Below are 17,843 nucleotides of genomic sequence, written 5' to 3' on the forward strand. Positions count from 1 at the left end.
GCAGGAGTTAAATCCAGGTACAGAGGAAAAGCCTTCAGTAATTCCCTCCCTGTAGACATCTTAGCCTGCAGAGCCAACTGCAGGAACAGCTGACAGCCCCAATCCTGCAGATTTCCTCCCCGAAGGCCTGTCACACTACCATCAGTGCTGCTACAGCCTCGTCCCTTGAGGGAAAAAAAAAACCTTGCTACTCGCCATAACACCAAATCATAGTCGTCCTCCTCGGGGCTGTTACGGTCCTGGGTCTCGTCCCATTACCACGCCTGTTAAAGCGGATTTAAAGGGTGCAAGTTTCTGCCTTCACCTTCTCACCTGCTGAATCAGGCGAGAATGTTTATTGGCTAAGGGTGAATAAGAGGAGAGGAAAAAAATAAAGCCAGGAAAGCTAAAAGGGGGGTTGAACAAGAGGGGTGGGCGCAAAGGCTAATTTAATCAGGGTGCACAGCTGCGCAAACAGGGGTATCGTGGAATTTCTGTCTGCTGGTAAAATTGACCATGCATGAATAGCTCAATTTTCCACGCAGGGACAGGCCATTTTCCATATGTCCCAATGAACTGTTGGAGCCGCTGGCCATCTTTTCTTCCTTTATGTCACTTTGCAATATCGCCATAAACAAAGTGTGTTGAACTAAAGAGCTCTGTTAAGCTAAAGCTACTCTTTTGCTATTAGTCTTTGTGTGGAAAAGCTCAGGCTGCTGCCTTATTGACAAACGTGTTAAATACAAACGTCTGCAAGAAACAGACAAAACACACCATCAAAACAATAGCAAATTCAATGTATAGAAAGGTCATGACATGCTGAACTCATGTGTCCAGAGGATGTACTTCCCTCAGTGGGGAAAGAGCAGCTTTTAAAAGTGACATCTACACTCAATCCACTGCTCACATCTTTTTTTCCCCTCTCTTTCTCTCTCTCTCTCTCTCTCTCTCTCTCTCTCTCTCTCTCTCTCTCTCTCTCTCTCTCTCTCTCTTTTCCAACTGGCAGAGATTTGCTCGAGCCATTTGGAAGGATTAGAGAAGAGATGAGAAGAGTGGAGATGAGAAGAAAAAAACAAAAAAGGAAAACTCCTTGATTCTTAGTGATTATATGATGGTCGAGGAATGATTCCAGGAGCCCCGAAAATGCATTAACCCCAATGGCCACTGTTTAATATCTGAAATCCAGCCAAATCACCAACCGAAAAACTCCCTTTAAAGGCTTGTTGTGGTCAATTTTGAAGCGAAATGCAAAGAAATTATTGAAAAAATAATATATTTTTCAAGAATGAGAAACTAGTCCACAGGCCTCTAGTCACCTGGAAGACTTGAATAGTGAATTAAAGAGGACAGGTGGAGGAAGAGAAAGAAAGCCTGATAGCCTGGGGCTGGCGAAGGATGAGGTAAACAGAGCAAATGAAAGACTCTGGCCAGTTTACTAAATGGATTTTGTTGCTTTACAAAAAGCACTTTGTAAAATGATATTGAGGTGAAAGAGGAAAAAAAAAGCATCGGAATATCCAAGACAACACACCAAGGACACGACGTACTGCCCCTCTGCCCCTCATTTTAGCTATCCTCGCTAGCCAAGACTCCAAGGTCGCAGTAGTCCAAGCCAGACTTTCCTCTGGATCCGTTTCCTCTCTCCAGGGGATGCTGGACATGTGATTCAGTGCTCCATGTTAAGAGCAATTCACCTGCCTCCAACATCTCAGTGGTAGACTATCCCCCAGGGAAAGAGGGGGGGAACCAGTCAGAGCGTGAGGGTGGGGAAAAAGTTTCCACATATGGTTAAGTCAAGCTGCTTGGAGGATACTGAGCGTCTGCTGCAGGGAGAGCGGCTCCTAAAAGGCCCAGCTGGTACTTGGAAAAAGGCCTTCTGCATTACTACACCTCAGTGCCTGCCTCACCTCCCGTTTGGAGCTGCTGTTGGCCAACTCTTGCCAGCCATTTTAGATTCCTACCCCAAAAACCCCCCACCCCCCTCGTCGGACCTCCATTTTGCCATCCCTTCCCCTTTTCCTGTACTTCCACAGGTTCTGGATCCAATTGAACATTTGGTCTTCCACTGCTGCTTAATCAAATTCTTCCATCTGGTCCCCCTATCCCTGCGGAACAGGGGAAGGTGCAGCCGGATCCCTGATCCAAGTGCATATTGGGAGGGAGGGAGGGGAAAGAGGAGAGGGCCAGGGACTGCCTACCTAACTTACTCATGCTGGTCAACAAGATCAGGTGGTAAGCCAGGCACTCTGCTTTGCTAAAAACCTTTTTGTCGTAATCAATGTAGCATAGTGTCATTATTTAGTAATTAATAACTGATGTCTCACTGGTGCACCAGGCAGCATTTGCCACAGGTATGGATTAGGAAAAAAAAGTCCTGGGTGCTATAATTCTCATCTGCTACTCTTGCACAGTTAAGAAACTGAGAGTAGAAAAAAAAAAAAAAACATGTCACCCTAAATTGAAACGTCTGAGATCCTTGATCAGAACACCTGTGAAAGCCTAGGATTCGGTTCCTGCTTGCGACATCAATCATCAATCTTTTCTCAGCGAAAGCACAGCGTGATGACTAAGCCTATTCTCACATCGCCATCATAGAGCTCAGCATCAGACGTTTCGCTGTAATAGAACAGCTATCCTCGTCATTGCCAGGTGGCAAAACATGTGTCAAATAATTAAACCGGTTTTGCAGAACAGGACAACAAATGCGATGCAATTTGTTTCTTATCTTTCACTGGCCCGTAGCAGAAGCACATGCACGAGAGTAATTAATCAAACCACTGGAATATGTGAGCAGCAATTTCCACTTAATGGCACTTACAGGTATTGGGTCCCTGAAGTTGGTCATTTCGGCTCTGAAATGAGGATTCATTTTCCTCTTTATGGTTCTGACAATAAAATTGAGCAAGCACGTTAAACAATATCCATTTTGCTGGATTCTGATAATGGCCAGACGATGTGACAGGGCACAATGCAGACTGTAGAGCAAATCAAACCAAAGTTAAAGACACACACAAACATGTTCCTATTCCTGAAGCAATATTACAGGCATTCTTAAAAAAAGAAAATAGATAAAAAATATCTTAAAAAGGGACTTAAAGTTTCTCAGTACTTCTCGAATCATTCTCTGCAAACTGGTAAGTGCATTTCTTAAAACAACTTGCACAAACAGCACCACATAATGGATTACCTGCGAAGGCCTGTACTTTACTTAAAATCCTTAGTTCATCTCTCAAAATTAATTAATAGTGTCAATGAACATCCCATTTCCATCAGAATAAGAAGTCCTTTTGTCATTGTTCACAAACAAAATCGTCACAATGTTTAGTCATGTTGTCTGTATGACGAAGGACGGTTTGGATTACAGTGATTGAAAATGCACAAGGCTGAATTCCTTCTGTATGGTATATATGAAGTTCAACAGCAAATTTACACATCATAGTAATCCCTCGCCACTTGCGGTTCAGCTTTCGGGGTCTCACTTTAACGCAGGTTTTTACATGGAGCATATCTTATTGTGTTTTGCGGCTATTTCGCTGTATCGTGGGATTTCGCGGTATATAGGTAGTATTTTTAAGAGTTATTTTCATTATTTTTGTGGTAAAATAAGCATTTTCTAGCCTAAAAAAATGAAGCTTTCAGAAGAGCTGTTCTTGGGTATGCAGTACATTCATTTCATCATCATCATCACCTTCATCATCATTAGTACTACACACTTAATTCATCATCATCTTCATCATTTAAGTTGTATCTTCACTGGTGAGTACCCATATAGAATTTTTTTTATGTTAAAATGATGTAGGTTTAAGAATATTGAACGTGTTTAAGAGCAGAGGAAAAAGTTATAAGAGTGTTGGACGGTTTATAAAGCCTTAAGATATACAGGTATTTTGTATGCTGTACTGTATACATATCAGTTGGCACTTCGCGGATTTTCCGCCTTGTTTGCCTGCTTTGTTCGACAAAAAATTGCTTTTATGTGGTAAAGGATGAACAAGTAGCTTTCAGAATTTCATTTCCGATCTCAGAAACGCTCCAAAGCAACTGAGAAAAAACTGTAACGCAAACAAATGTCAAGCATGTTGCTATGTGGAGGTTGCTTTGGTATAAGTGATATCAATTCACTGGGATGTGCTGATATAAGGAAATCAATTGTATCAAAAACTCATGTTTTATCCCTTTCATCATTTCAATGATGGTAATTCTACATTCTGAACAAACTTAAGCACAACTAGAGAGTGTGTTTCAGTTTACACCTACATCTATAGGGTAACTGCACCATCTTTCTTGGCATGCAGTTAAATTCACCCTGGGAATTTGGACCACTTCACCCTCTACTTATCGATATCCTGCAGCAGTATCTTGCTAGGTCCAGGTGGAGCTGGCTGGATGCTGACCTGTGCCAATATCCCTGCTATAGTCACTGCAAATCTGTGCAAAACACACAATTCGAGCTCTTCATGGTTGAGTGAGTTGGACGGATTTTCACGGTAGAAATGACCCCTTAACACTAAGTGTGTGTGTGTGTTGTAGGGATCTGCATCTCCATAACTGAGGCTGATGCGATTCGTATCTTGATGCATAGCCAAAGATACGATACATTAAATATACATATGAAGCAGCTACCGATGCGATCCAATTCACCCCGATTCCGATGCAGTGCGATCCGATTTCAATTTCGATTCAACGCAATGCGATTGAATGCAATGGAAAAGTATATGATGTTATGCAATTCAAGATGCTACAGCTTTTATTTTTTGGGTTCGAACAGACAGCAAATCATCAATTTACTTAAGTGCCTTCTGACTTCTAACACATGGCCCTTTCACAAACAGGCCTTTATAGTGCAAACAAAAAGAAAGGAAAAAGAGCGAATGAAATCAGACGTTCTTTTCCTGTTCTGTCTCTAGGAACATGCAGCTCTACGTCTGCCATGTAAATCTGTATTCTATGTGACTCTAAGGACATGCTTCAATCTCTGTAGTGTTGTGGTACGTCATATTCATGTAGCAGCAGCGGTGCTGAGAGAACGTGCTCGAGAAGCGAGAAGAAATCGATCTACATATAAAATACTGATCACTTTCTAAATAATAAAAGTAAAGCGTATCTAAATCTTCCTCTTTCGGCTTCTTTCGTCTCCATACCCCCGTCCTCTTGTCCATCTGCCTCTTTTAAACCAACTACCTGCATGTCTTCCTTCACCACATCCATAAACCTCCTCCTTGGTCTTCCTCTTTTCCCCCTTCCTGGTGGTTCCATCCTCCTACTGATATACCCCATGTCCCTCCTCTGCACATGTCCAAACCATCTCAATCTCACCTCCCTCACCTTGTCTCCAAAACGTCCTACATGCGCTGTCCTTCTAATAAACTTATTTCTAATCCTGTCCATCCTCATCACTCCCAACGAAAATCTCAACATCGTCATAAAGCATATCTAAATAAATTGTTAAAAACTGGAAATAGGAGTTATAACGAGAAACGTACTCAGTGGCTCAACTTTTCCGGTTAGTGTACAGAATATGACCAGCCTTGTCAGCCCTGATTCAAAACACCAAACAACAGCTACGGGATCAGACGAGGTCCATTTCTCCATTGCTGCTCCAACCACAGAGCTCCCAGATGTCCAGACAGAGACATAGAGCAGATCACTCTGCGCTTTTAGTGGCACTGTGGCCTAGCCTTAATGGCACCCATGTCCTCTCAAAGCTTTATACTCCCCCTCCCATTCTCCTTCTAAAGAGCCCCTAAGAAGCTTCTGGTTTCAGTAATTCCGCCAGGAACCAGACAGCAAAAAAAACGAGAGACGATCAATCGCTCCCTCTCTCCTTCTCTTTCTGAACTTATAATCTAACTCTTACATAACTACTGATGTGCTAATGTGCCTCTCTCTCTCTCTCTCTCTCTCTCTCTCTCTCTCTCTCTCTCTCTCTCTCTCTCTCTCTCTCTGCGCATAGCCATATTAGAAATGCAACCAGATTTTCAATAAGTCATGTTAGTGCGTGGAAAAAGAAACGCCCCTCAACAAAAAATTGCGCTTATGAACCTGTAAATAATTGCAAGACGATGCTTTTTGTCATCATTTCTTTTCACCCATGTCCTTATCGTGTGCTTCAGTGACTTCGGGGAGAGATGGGAGGAGATACAGGAGGTAGGAGAAATAAATAGAGAGCAGGATTCACACAGGGTCCAAACAAACACTGACTCACACACACACACACACACACACACACACACACACACACACACACACACACACACACACACACACACACACGCACACGCACACCACTCAGGCATGCTGTGTGTAAGTGTGTGAGTGCATGCATGCGTCCCAAGGCAACAAAGATGCATCTCTTCTGCATTTGGCCCCCTTATGGGCTCCAATCTTTCCCTCTGTGTCGCCAAGCCAACCCTTTTTATTCTGCCCAGCACTCTCCCTCTATCTCGTTCTCTCTATCTCGTTCTCTCTCTGTCGCTCTCTGGGGTTTAAATACTTCGCTCTCCGATGGCTGGATTTCTTAGTCGCATCTTCCGCTTGATAAGAAAAGCAAATGGATTTTTTTGAGGGGGGAATATTTGTGTGCCCGTGTTCTTCTGTTAGAATCGAGTTTCGCTTCACGGTCCAAATTTGTAGATTCAGGGATTGATGGAAATTTTTTTACTCGCTTTCTTTATTCTGCATTTAAAAATTTAATAAAGTGTGTATTACGGGTAGTCCCTGACTTATTAAGGAGATGTTTTCCGATGACCCTATTGTAGCTTGAAAATATGGTAAGTCCAGACATGGCCTAACCTACCCAGGAGAATGATGATCAGTATGGGGGTAGTATACTATAATTTGTGAATTATAACACATCGCAGTACCTATTTAAGGAAAACAGAGTTTCACTCGACCATAATGTATAAAATATACAGTATATATGTATGCAGCAGAGGGCGAGTGGACGAGTGGAAGATGGAGTCGGACTAAATGTTTTTCGGTGTCCTGCAATGCCGATAATAAGGAGACAGACGAGAGCTAAAATTGGGCTTTGAAACACCAAAAACACAGAACAAAATACACGATCTAAGACAGAGACAACTGACCGCTAGCGATAGCAAGTCATCTCACAATGCAAAAGATCCTGACTGCATCCCAACGTAGCGTACAGCATGTACGAGGTGGTACCATAAAGTTTTGAGACTTGCTTTGTTTACAAAAAAGTACTATATTTATCTATGTTTACACACTTATCACCTTCAAAACAGTCCCCTTGCACAGCAATACAGCGCTCCCAGTGTTCCTGCCACTTCTGCAATGTGTCCTGGAAGTCTTCTTTTCAAAGGCGGTCAAGCACCTTCTGCGAATCGCGCTGGATCGCCACATCGGTGCCAAAACGGAGCCAAATCTGGTAAGTAGGGTGAGTGCGGAAGTGAGGACTTGTAGATCTCCGGATGTCATCATGCACAAGTTGAATGATTTTGATATTGCCGGGGGTTGAGTTTGTCGGTCTTCCTGATCTTTGGACGATTTCGGAACAAAAATATGCAGAATTGGGCAAAGGAGTAAAAGTGTGACTGATATTACTCTTGCCAAAGCTGTAGACTGTTGATAGCTGTATCAAATTGCAACACTAGAGGTTTAGTGTCCTGTAGATTCTGTGTGCATTATGGGTAATTTACTGAAATTTAATGCGTCATCAGAAATGGATTGAGAATGTTTTCATGAACAATGAATATAAACACAATCTCAATCAATGGGAGGAGACAGAGGTCAGACGTTGGACTTCTAATCAGAAGGAGTTCAAATCCCAGCACCCCTAAGCCACCACCTGCTGGGCCCTTGAGCAAGTCCCTTAACCCTCAGTTGCTCGATTGTATAAAATGAGATAATTGAAAGTGGATAAGGGCTTCTGCCAAATGTCGTAAATGTTTGGTCTTTGGATCAGAAACTAGGGGAACATTTTTTTTTTTTATTCCGAAACATCATCACTTTATGTATCCGCAGATCGCAAATATTGTTTGAAGTCACTGGTTTCTCATGCGACTAATCACTGATCCATTTTTTCCCCCACTAGCATGGAAACCATCCCCACCCGTGCTTAATGCTTTCTTAAAGAGAACGGAGCGCTGCGATGAATTTGTCACCGTGTCGTATCAAAAACTCATTTGGTTTAGAAGCCGATTTTCCGTAAGAAGGAGACGAAATAAAAGGTCAAATCCAATTGCCTTTGCTGCCGGCCAAGCTGTACCCAATGACGCGCAATAATCTAATACATGATGCTATCACAATATCGGGCGAATCCTACGGCAACCGCAAATAATGACACAATATTCCGTCTCTCGAAGGACCCGGAGCGCTCCTTCCTCTAAATGAGTTCGGTTGTTTGTCTTTGTGCCTTGCGACTGCTCCTGCTAAAGATGTGCTGCTCCAAAAATAAAGCGGCCAGGGACAGGAGGGATCATCGAATCACACGAGCGTGGATCTCATGGCCGCCAATAAAATAATATATAAATAAATAAATTAATAAATAAAAACGATCACACATCGCTCGCTCACAAATAATAACGGCGACGCTGAAAATAGCAAAGCAGCTGATTTAAATAACCCTTTGCCAAATATTTGACTTTAATATCTCCTGACACAAACCTGAGGAAATGATGCGTTTGGTAGAACTGGATGAAAATAAAATGTGGAGGGGAAAAAAAAGGGGGAGGTGATTGCGTCTCAGAAGAGTCACAAAAGAGAAGGAAAATACAGCGAAAAGTTAAAAGTTGACACGGGAAAAAAGAAAAAAAAAAAAACGAGGAAAAGAAAGGAGATAAAGAAACTCCCTCCCTCCATCTCTTTCTCTCTCAATCTTTTTCTTTCTCTCTCCCTCTACCTCTTTCCCCCTCCTTCTTCCATTCCTCTGCTCTCCCAGGAGACTTCCCTTGATGCCAAGCATTCATCATCTAGCCTCTAATATCAGTTATTCAGTGGCTCCTCTGCTTACAGCAGAATTAATTTGGGCTTTAATTACTCTCATCGGTGGAATGCTGATGAGGGAGGGAGAGGAAGCAGCCTGGGACGCCGCTCATTCCACCGCCTTCATTCAGGACTCAATTCCAGCAGGACCCAGACGCTGGCAAACAACCGGCAGGCCAGCCAGGAGCGCCACATCGGGACCCACTGCCGCAAAGACAGGGGGATGGGGAGAAAGAGAGAGAGAGAGAGAGAGCGAAAGAGAGAAAGAGTGAGAGAGAGAGAGAGAGAGAGAGAGAGAGAGAGAGAGAGTGAGAGAGAAAGAGAGAGAGAGAGAGAGAGAGAGAGAGAGAGAAAGAGAGAGAGACAGAGAGACAGAGTGATAGGGACAAACAGAGACAAAGAACAGGGATAAAGAAGTAGACAGTGGGAGAGAGGCACAGAGAAAAGATGGAAGTAGACAGACAGACAGACAGACAGACAGACAGACAGACAGACAGACAGACAGACAGACAGACAGACAGACAGACAGATAGATAGATAGATAGATAGATAGATAGATAGATAGATAGATAGATAGATAGACGTAGATGGAAAGAGGAGAGAGAGAGAGAGAGAGAGAGAGAGAGAGAGAGAGAGAGAGAGAGAGAGAGAGAGAGAGAGAATTAGAGAGTGGCAGCAAGAGAGAGGCAGCAAGACAAAAGCTAAAAGGAGAATGCAGAATAATCTAGAACATGAAAAGGGAAAGAGGAAAGATGTGGTTGAAAAAGATGAAGAAAGACGCAGCAATGAAAAGGACAGAGAGGAAGAAAAAAATAAGAAAGACAGCAAGGGAGAGGGTGACAGAAAGAAGTGACCCAATGCGAGCCAATTATTGTTTTTTTTTTTATTCTGTAAATGTTTTAAAACAAATGTTCTACTAATACCTATCAGTTATAAGTTATAAAGAATAAAAAAAAATAATCCAACCAAAAAAAATTTCAAATATTAGAATACATATTTCTTCCCGTGGGCTCACCACCTGCAGGAGGGACCGTAAAGGACGGTGCTGTGAGGATTGGGCAGCAGTCGAAGGCGGGGTATGCCTGCTTAGGCTGCTGCCCCGCGACCCGAATTATGGATAAGCGGGAGAAAATGAAGAGAAAGAAGAACATATATTTTATATAAATGTAAAATATTCTATTCAAAAGTTAAATATCCTAACAAAAATGCTTGCAAATGTCTTTTACTTATTTATAATATATATATGTATATACACACAAAAGTTGTAAATCTTTTTTTTTGTTTAACTGTCTTAAAAATCTGTTATAGTTTCAGAACAAAATGTCTATAAAAATCTTTCACTTTTTGAATAAGAAAAAGTAAAAGTGTAATATGCCACAATTGAGACCCACAATTAACACCACACGTGCATGAAGTGTTGGAGAGAACGGTTATAGTACATTCACTACTCCAGACCTCTCGCCTGTTCGCTTAGAGAAAAAGAGCTGGAGGAAAAAAACAGCGCTCGGCCTTTTCGAAAGCCTCGGCCACGCTTATGGAATGCAGCATATTGGCGAAGGATTGTGATTGATTGGCCGAGTCTGCCATAGCGATTCGTTTGATTAAATGGAACCACGGGACTCCCGTCCAAGTCTTAATGAAGCAGCCATCGAAAAAGCTGGCGGGAAAAAAAAAGGCAGGAGAGGAGCCAGGAAGCCTACTGCTCGAGTCGGAATGGGAAATGAGTTGCGAGCGCCTCTCATCTGCAGGACGGCATCGCACGGGACGCTCGAGTGCGGCTACGATCATCTCGGCTTCGCCGTCCAAACACACGGTCTGCGGCGGAACGTGCTATAATTGCCAAAGAGCGAGGTGAGGTCATTATTAACAGTGATTTAAAGTGGCTACAAAAGCGCTTGTGCACAGCAAAAGTGCTAAATGACCCTGGACTCGATCTTACGCTTTGAATAAACGCAGTTTTTATGCACAGGAGTGAGATTACCCACAATATCCACTACATTGAGTTTAGTTCTGTTGGGTATTTCCTTTTGTGTGTATTGTTTCCTTCTACAGTGCGTAGAAATGACACAATTTCACAAAAAATAGCCAGTTGCCACTTAGTTATGGCAACTTTTCTGTCAATCGTGAGCAATTTCATATTTACTGTATCTTCAGTATGGAAAATATTTTCATTTAAAGCAACTTAACTTTGGCAAGCGCATATGCCATGGTTGGATTGCTGCACATGAGGTGTGCGTGGCTAGCATGCTAATCAGCAGGTCCAATCATGCGCTCTATAAAATTAGCATGTCTCGTCATGCTAATGGATTATTTTGAAAGTGGCAGCTCAGTGGTTAAGGCTCTGGGTTACTGATCGGAAGGTGAGGGGTATTTGGTCACCTAGAAATATTATAAAAGCACTGAAACTGGAGACTCCTTTTATAATTGTAACATAAATGTCACCTCTCAGAAAATGGCACTAAATTGATTAGTATTAGGTGGTAGCCCAGCGATGAAGGAATGGGACTATGGATTGGAAGGTCACAAGCTTAAATACTGGAACCACCAAGTTGCCACTGCTGGGCCCTCGAGCAAGGCCCCTATCCCTGAACTGCTTGTAAGTGGCGCTTAATATGGGCGTCTGCTAAATACTGTAAATGTCTTATATATACATTTTAAAATGCTTCTTGGAGCTAGAAAAGTCTTTATATAACGGTTGGATTAATAGAACTGCTTTATTTAGAAGATATTTGAATGAGTGCATGGTTGACTCATTTCTTAGGATTAAACTCAGGAACCATGAAAATTGATTTAGACTGTAATGAATTGTTAATCAAACTGCCATGAACAATTTTTTTGGCATTCAAGCGTCTGTCAGTGAACGTCTGATAATCTCAACAATGTTAGAACTATAATAAATGAACTTTTGGTGACAGGAAAAAAACTCCTTGAGATGGAATGAGGACGAAACCTTGAGAGGAACCAGACTTAAAACCAAACCCATCTCTCTCTATTGAGTCTTGTTCCTCTCAAGGTTATATATATATATATATATATATATATATATATATATATATATATATATATATATATATATATAAATATATAAATATATATATTATTTTTACTTTACTCTTTACTTTATTTTACTGTGAGCAACTGCAACCTAACAATTTCTCTATGGGATCAATAAAGTATTCTGATTCTAATTAATTCCATCCCAGGGAGTTTTTCTTTGTCACTCTCACCAGCTGGGATAAACTTGTAGAAACTCATTTTATGACATTAAAATGTATATTTGTAATCTATTTCTGTAAAACTGATTTGGTACAATATCCATTGCTAAATGTGCTTGAATTGAATTGAGGAGTTGGTTCTCAGTGGTTAAAACTCTAAATTGGGAAAGTTGCAAGTTCAAACCCCAATACCACCAAACTGCTGGGCCCTTGAGCAAGGCCCTTAACCCTCAACTGCTCGGTTAAATGTTGCTCTGTATAAAAGTGTCTTCCAAACGGCATAAATGTAAATGTTAACAAATTCATATAAACCTGCATTAATCGACACCTTCTAACCAATCGGAACAAAGAATTCATAGTGGTATCACATTCATGCTAGCTAGAAAGCTAAAACTTACAACATAGCAACACACGACCATCACAAATGTCTCTGATTATCCATCGTTGATCGGCATTTTATATATCACTTCTCATAATGTTGATAGAGAAGTACAGTATAGAGAAGGCCATAAGGAGTTGCATTGTGTGTTTGTGGATTTAGAGAAAGCGTACGACAGGGTGGAGAGAGAAGTTGTGGTATTGTATGAGGAAGTCAGGTGTATCAGAGTCAAGTATTTGAGGGTTGTGCAGGACATGTATGAGGCCAGTGTGACAGCAAAGAAGGTAGCAGTAGGAACAACAGACTGGTTAAAGGTGGGGGTTGGACTGCATCAAGGATCGGCTCTGAGCCCTTTCCTGTTTGCAGTGGTGATGGAGAGGTTGACAGACAAGGTCAGACAGTAGTCTCCATGGACTATAGTTTTTGTGGATGATATTGTGATTTGTGGTGAAAATAGGGAGCAGGTTTAGAAAAGCTTGGAGAGGTGGAGGTATGTGCTGGAGAGAAGGGGAATAAAAGAGTGGTGCGGTTACAGGGAGAAGAGGTGGAGCCTTCTTTATGTACCTGTAGTTAACAGTGCAACGTAATGGAGAGTGAAGAAAAGAGTGCAGGCAGGGTGGAGTGGGTGGAGAAGAGTGATAGCAGGAGTGATTTGTGATAGAAAAGTATCTGCAAGAGTGAAAGGGACTGTGGACTGTGGTGAGACCTGCGATGTTGTATGGTTTAGAGACAGTGGCATTGAGTAAAAGACAGAAGGTGGAGCTGGAGGTAGCAGAGCTGAAGATGTTGAGGTTTTCATTGGGAGTGATGACAATGGAAAGGATTAGAAATGAGTTTATTAGAGGGACAGCACATGCAGGGCGTTTTGGGGACAAAGTGAGAGAGGCCCGATTGTGATGGTTTGTACATGTGCAGAGGAGGGACATGGGGTATATTGGTAGAAGAATGCTGACGATGGAGCCACCAGGAAGGAGGAAAAGAGGTAGGCCTAGTAGGAGGTTAATGGATGTGTTATAGGAAGACATGCAGGTAGTTGGTTTGAAAGAGGCAGATGTAGAGAACAGAGCAGTATGAAGACGGATGAGCAGCTAAAAGAAGAAGACTTCTCATAAAGGTGTAACCCTTTTGTTTATCCATAAGTATGTCTGCATTGCCTCGATTTTGTCTGCGTCTCTGGAAAACGGTTCTGCATTTCCCACATTTGAAAAAAAAAAAGCACAGTGTTTGCGTCCCGGTGCCCCAACATTTGCGCTAATGGTAACATGAGTATCGACTGTGTAATTATGTGGAGCGACTTCTCTACTGGGAGAGCAGGCGGATATCAGAATAACACCGACATAATTAATGTATGCCAATACTGTATGAGAGATAAGAGATTGGAAAAGGGAAAGAAAAAAATATATCTGGGTTGAAATTAGTAATCACAAGGACTTGCATTCGCTGAGTCGCACACACACACACACACACACACACACACACACACACACACACACACACACACAGTAAGACAGAGGCAATTATAGACATGAAATCTCTGAGTGGAAACCAGATTAAGTTAAGAAGTAAGAGAGGACACACGAGAAGATAAATACCGTCGGTTGTACAACCAATCACGCTAATCACTAACAGCTAACACGTAGCCACAGCATACATGTGTTGACGGATAGGTGGTTATTTGAGAGTTAATAAAGTTCCAAATCGTACACCTACACTAGGTGATAAATTTTATTAAATCAGGAGCTGTAGCCTGAAGTCTAGAGTGTCAATATCTACAAATATGCACATGAAGGTCTTTTTCCGTGTCCAAGAATAATCTGTAAAATCACGATAGAGAAGCAAAAGAGAAGTCAAAAGGCCATTTCGCCCACAGCTTTCACTCTCTTTTTCACTTTTTCTTTTTCTCACACGGATTGTAAAGGAGCTGTTAGCTGTTATGGAGAGGTCACGGTAGAAGACGTGATCCCCGGGTGGGGGTTCGCGGCCCTTGCGCAGGTGGAGAGGCGCTCGCACGCAGCCGCTTTCGGCTTCGTACAGTAATGAGCTTCTGGGTCACCACTGCTTTGCACATTAATATTTCTTAATGGCAATAATCATTACGCCAGACGCATTTTTTCTCAACACGAATATGTGTGTGTGTGTATTTGGGGGTGTGGGGGGTGTGGGGGGGGGGGATATGTTGGCAAAAAAGAAAAAGTGCCAGGGAGGCGTTGTCATTAAGACAAAAACAGCATTGTGTGTGTGTGTGTGTGTGTGTGTGTGTGTGTGTGTGTGTGTGTGTGTGTGTGTGTGTGTGTGTGTGTCTGAGAGAGACAATAGCTATCATCATTAATGGGATCAAACAGCAATTAACACCTCTTAGTTGTTAAAAAATGAAAACGCTGAGCACGCATTTGGCCTTTAGCCTCGTATTGTGGTAGTAACATTTCAATGATTTCCCTTATGCAGATACTGTTTTTTTTCTCCCTTTTTCCTTCTTGGAAATTAAGTGTAATAGTAAAAATTAAATAAATAATGCAATAGAAAAATAAGAGCCCTGAACGTGCGATTTGCGCTCGAGTGTTTTATTTTATTTTTGAAATGCGTTACAAGTAATGCATATACCATTGCGTTTAGATCGCAATCTTGAAAATTCCCTTTTTACAATTTTTAAGTTGAAATTTACTCCAATCCTGGAGTTGCTCGGCAGATCTCCTCGCGTTCGCAGTATTCGTGGGCAAACCCCCCCCTCGCCTCATTTAATACAACTGTCAACGCTGGCATATCACAGTCCATTATCTGTCCTGTCCACATTCATTATTGAAGCTAATGATCTGTTGTCCTCCGTGCACCTCGTTGAAGGGGGACTACATTAGAAGTCGCTCAGTAAGTTAATTAGTAATTATAAACCTTAAGGATTAATCAGAGCGAGAGCGGCTTAAGGTTTGCGTCTCCGATCCGGAGATGCCGGGGGAAGGGAGCGGTGCGGCAAACGGAAAGAGACAAAGGACGAGAAGTTTGCAGAGCCGTTTCTGGTCGAATCATGTACACCATGAAATCGAACATTTTCTAGTTTCGTGTAATTAGTATGTGCTCCACCCAGTGAACAAAAGAAAAAAAGGCGAGTGATGATGGTTCGAGGCGAGTGATGATGGTTCTCCTCCAGCCTCGAGTTCGACTCAAGTGACTTTTGAAGAAGTCAAATTGCTCGCATGCAAACCCATTACGATAACTATTATGACCCAATTCAATTGATTTCTATTTGTAGAGCGCTTTTAAGAATAGATATTGTCATAAAACAGCTTTACAGAGATAAATAGGGTATAAAGTTGGAATGTCTGTAGTCTAAAGTTTATTGCGTATATATTCGCTTTAATGTCTTATTAAGTTGGCAAAGAAAAAAAACCTTATATGGTATGAGGAAGAAACCTTGACTCGAAAGAGAACCCGTCTCATCACTGAATGTCCATTCATTACAGTTTCAGCATTGTACTGTTCAGTGAATGTAAACAGAATTCCTTAGCCATTGTAGTAGACTGTTGATATTAATTGCGATCCAACCGCAGCCTCGAATTTCTTGATGTGCTTAGTAACGTCATGGATCTTTAGGCTTCTCTTCAATCAAAGAGGTAGGACGTCGTTGATTCACGTGCCGAATCCAATTCGAGAAACTAATATTGATGAAATGCATGCTGACATGAACGCAAGGAATCCATGACTGATGCAACCGCAAGCCCATAAAGACCAAAGCTTCCTCATCTGTCTCAAACTGGAATTAATAACGTGTTGCAAACTCGGCTTATGCCTTACACTTTCAGCCCTTCTAACTTTCCAATTAATTTTCTATAACATGACAAAATACAGTAGTTTCCAGGTTTAAAGCAAATCGTAGGGTTTATATGAATGGACTCATGAATAAAAAAAGTCATTTACAAGGATAAAATGTAACTGTAAACTGCAAAAAAAAAGGTAAATAGCATTTTCTAATACTGAGTGTTGGACAAATTCCTTGGGTATAAGAGGATTTTCATTAAGAGTGACGACGATGGACAGGATTAGAAATGAGTTTATTAGAGGGACAGCGCATGTAGGACGTTTTGGAGACAAGGTGAGGGAGGCGAGATTGAGATGGTTTGGACATGTGCAGAGGAGGGACATGGGGTATATCAGTAGGAGAATGCTGAGGATGGAGCCACCAGGAAGGAGGAAAAGAGGAAGACCAAGGAGGAGGTTTATGGATGTGGTGAGAGAAGACATGCAAGTGCTTGGTTTGAAAGAGGAAGATGTAGAGGACAGGGGGGTATGGAGATGGATGATCTGCTGTGGAGACCCCTAATGGGAGCAGCCGAAAGAAGAAGAAGGGGAAATAAACACTTAGCTATATTTTCCTATAACACACATTTTTAATAACAGCAAACCCCCACAACTTTCATTCCTTAAATAATCTAAATAAGATTTCTGGAAAAATGTTCTACCTACAAATGCTGTTTATTCCTGTACTACTGAAAGCCAGTGGTGTAGTTTACAGTGTGTTCTATTCAAACCTGTCATGTAACAGCACTAAAATGCTAAACTCACTGGTTTTGGGAATCCATCACATAAAAACACTAATAGAATAAAATGCGTTAATAGAAAACATTTTTATAGAATGATCAAAAGAATGATTCTTATTTTTTGGGAGTTTTCATGAGTTTTCCTTTTCAATCCTAAAATATGGATCTTTGTTTGGTCCTAACACCTATGGAAGACCCAATGACATACCAGCTCTTTAATACACAAACCCTAACTGTGTAACGTGTCAAATGGAAAGTCAATGTTCTGTTCTGTTATGTAGCTCTATGTTGTGTGATGTAGCACCAGGGTTCTAGAGAAACGTCAATTTCATTTCAAAAATCATTTCACTGTTTACTGCTTTAGCTATTTATGGTAGAAATGACAATAAAAGCTACGACTTGACTTGAGAATTAAAAATGAAGCTTCAGAATGCATAATATATTGGAATGAAGAGATTCATGTAACACAAGATGAAGAAATAGAGGCTGTGGTTATTAATAAGGAATAGGCAGTTCACAAAATAGTTTATGAAAATGTAAGCAATAATATGCTGCCAGCAATAAGGACATAATTAAAGCCTGTAACCAAATATAACTGGTTCATCCCAAAAGATGTTGTCAAATAGATAGATAGAGATAGATAGAGATAGATAGATAGAGAGAGAGAGAGAGAGAGAGAGAGAGAGAGAGAGAGAGAGAGAGAGAGAGAGAGAGAGAGAGAGAGAGAGAGAAAAGGTCAATCAACCAGAAAACTAATAAAGAAATTAAATAATTGTCAAATATATATATATATAT

The 17,843-nt window shown here is 41.4% G+C and overlaps 1 protein-coding gene across 21 annotated transcripts in view; it reads right to left on the reverse strand.

Moving 5' to 3' along the window:
• znf521 (zinc finger protein 521) overlaps positions 1 to 17,843 on the reverse strand; it is a 160,827-nt gene that overhangs the window by 57,979 nt on the left and 85,005 nt on the right. The window lies entirely within an intron of this gene.

Source organism: Silurus aristotelis, assembly GCF_946808225.1.
Source record: "Silurus aristotelis genome assembly, chromosome: 5".
Classification (NCBI taxonomy): Eukaryota; Metazoa; Chordata; class Actinopteri; order Siluriformes; family Siluridae; genus Silurus; species Silurus aristotelis.